Raw genomic sequence first — 2966 nt, forward strand, 5'->3', positions numbered from 1 at the left:
TCCAACCCAGCTGATTCTGTGATTCTGTGATTCTGAGAGTTCCTGGGGCCAGCCTGGAGCCTGTTTGGTGTAAATCCCCCACAGTGTGTGTGTTGTGGACACTGTGCACCCAAGCCCAGCTCCTGTGCTCTGCAGCTCTGCTCCTCTTGGGCTCCCTCACACACACACACACACACACGCACAGTCACCGTGGCCACATGACGAGGAGAGTCATTTCGGGATAAAAGATCTGTATTCATGTGTTTAGCTTGTGGGAAAATCTGTCCCTCAATCTGTGCATCAGTTCTGAGATCTTTTTCTTGTTTGCTATTTGCCTTTCTCCCACCCTTCATCTGTCACTCCTGTCTGGAGTACAAGCTCTGCAGGGCAAGGACTGAGCACACGAGCCTTGGGTCCCACCCAGTGCAGCTTCAGCTCTTGTCGAGGCCTCTGGGCACTACAAAGAAACAGCAGATTTGGGATTGTGAGAGGTTTATTTATCTCTTTCTATTTCTTGTCCCAGTGTGTGTCGCCCTTCTGTAGTTTGGGGTCTGGTTGTGGCATCCCCTGGGTTTTACAGGTGAACCAGGTGGTGAGTGTTGGTTCCAGGGGGTTCCAATGGGGATTGAGCCATCAAAGGGGGAGAAATTCCTCCCTGGGAGGGGGCTGAGGCACGGGAACAGGTTGTCCAGTGGCTGCCCCATCCCTGGAAGTGTCCAAGGCCAGGTTGGATGGGGCTTGGAGCAACCTGGGCTAGTGGAAAGTGTCCCTGCCCATGTCAGGGGGTGGCACTGGATGGGTTTTGAGGTCCCTTCCAACCCAAACAATTCTGTGTTTCTCTGATTTGTAACAATCCAGACTGAAATGTGAGCTGAATTCACGGTTCTCCCGAAGCAGCTTTAAGGTCCCTTCCCACCCAAACCATCCTGGGATTCTGGGATTCCATTATCCCACACAGAAGGTTGTTAAAGTTACAGCCCCATATCCCACCAAGGTAATGCCACACTGAAAAAATCGAATTACTCCCCTTTTTCCTGATCCCTTGGGACACACTGGAATTACCTTTCCCAACCAGAACAAGCTTTAAAAACACCAGAGGAGCTGAAAACCCTTTGGGTTTGTGCTGTTCGAGCACACTGGCTGATGTGAGCTGCAGGGATTTCTGAGCTGCCCCTTTGCTTTCCAAACCCGGCTCCAAGAGCAGGTTTCCTTTCCCAGCAGGATTCTCTGAACCCGGTTCTTTTCCTTTTCCCCCCATTCCCGCTGCCGTGTCGAGCACAGGAACAGTCCAAGTGGGCAACAACTATTTTTGCTGATTAGCGTTCCTTGTGTCAGCGGAGGGACGAGACAGATTTGTTTGGCTTTCCTGGAATCCCGGAGCCTGCCCAGCGAGCTCCGGAGCGCAGGAGCTCTGCAGCCCTCTCCTGGCTGCAGCCGAGAGTGTTCGGAGCGCACACAAGGCCCTTCAGCGCTGTCCCGGGGTGTCTGAACACGTTGTTTTTTCAGAGCCAGACAGATTTCCACATCCTCGTGCCCGCAATTCCCGCTTTGGCTCCCCCCAGCTCTCCCCGGGGGCATCCTGACCCAGAGCGGTCCCGGAGCTGTTCTGTCCTGACCCAACGTCTGGAGCAGCTCTCTGGGAGTGCTCAGAAATGGGGCAAAATGAAGAAGAGTTGCTGATTTCCATCTCCACGGGGAACAGACGGGTTGGAACATCTTTCCTTTCCTCTCTGTCTTCACCATCTTGACTGTGTTGTTTCTGTGCCAGTTCTCAGAGGGTTCATGGCTTGGTTTGGAAAGGACCTTAAAGCCCATCCAGTGCCACCCCCTGCCATGGGCAGGGACACCTTCCACCAGCCCAGGTTGCTCCAAGCCCCATCCAACCTGGCCTGGAACACTTCCAGGGATCCAGGGGCAGCCACAGCTTCTCTGGGCAGCAGAGCTGTCTCTGGGTTAACCACTAAACCTTAGTTTCTGATTTTTCACTGCTTTTCCTGTGCTGTTGCTGCTCTCTCCTCTCACGTTACACGGTGGTTGTTTTGAGGATCAGCATGTGGGTTGTTTGTTGTCGTTTTTTTTTCTTTAGTGTCATCCAGATATGCCTTTCTGCTTTAAAAGTGTCCCTAAACTACTATTGCTCAATAATAATTCCCATTGTTTTTGCTTTCATGCAGTAATTGAATTGATCTGCTCGGTTTTGCAGCAGCAAACATTGCTAAGCCAAGGATATTTCCTAACCCATCTTCCTCCCAGCTTTCTCAGGGATTCTGAATATGTCTTTACCAATGATTCCCCTGCATATTGTAACACTTGCCCAGAGGAAGGAAAAAGTAATTTGTTTTCTGTAGAGTATTAAAAAATAATTCTCTCATTGGGAAACGTCCTTGCCTGCAATGCTGGACACTCCTGCATTAATTTTCTGCTCACTTGATCTCTGATGTACAAAAATCCTATAGAACGTGACTGAAGCACGAAGCCCTGTGTGTTATTGATTTTCTAACAGTGTTTGAGTCCCTTCCCTGCCTTCCCTGCTCTCCCTGTTTGCCATTTCAGGAGTGTTTGGAGCACAGGAACGACGCTGCTGTCACGTCTCATCTTTGCCTGTCCCACCCTGGGAGCTGAGCAGTGGCACAACAATTGCTCTGTCACAGCCAAGAGAGGCTTTAACAAAACAGGCACTTGTAGAGATTCAGATTTGAGGGTCTTGAGGCCTTTTAGGAGCTGGAAGTCCTTGTGCTGCCCTGTAGCACTTTGTTTTACCAAGGGTGAGTGGGAGATAACTGTGCAGCTGCAGCTTCCAAGAGTTAGGGGCAAGTAGATGGTTTTCCTTGAGCTGTTGGGCTGAACAGCATCACCACTCACACATGGGGCAGGAATTAGGATTCTCTTGCTCTCCCAGCCCAGTCTGAGTGTTCAGTGGGTTTGGCAGAGCTGGGAGCAGAGCTGAGGGTTTGTTCTCCATCAAACCAGGCTGTCTCCCAGGACCA

The 2966-nt window shown here is 51.0% G+C and overlaps 1 protein-coding gene across 4 annotated transcripts in view; it reads left to right on the top strand.

The window, feature by feature from the left end:
* LRRTM4 (leucine rich repeat transmembrane neuronal 4) overlaps nt 1-2966 on the top strand; it is a 203433-nt gene that overhangs the window by 187677 nt on the left and 12790 nt on the right. The window lies entirely within an intron of this gene.

Source organism: Neopelma chrysocephalum, unplaced genomic scaffold, assembly GCF_003984885.1.
Source record: "Neopelma chrysocephalum unplaced genomic scaffold, ASM398488v2 Primary Assembly neopelma1_318, whole genome shotgun sequence".
Taxonomy (NCBI): domain Eukaryota; kingdom Metazoa; phylum Chordata; class Aves; order Passeriformes; family Pipridae; genus Neopelma; species Neopelma chrysocephalum.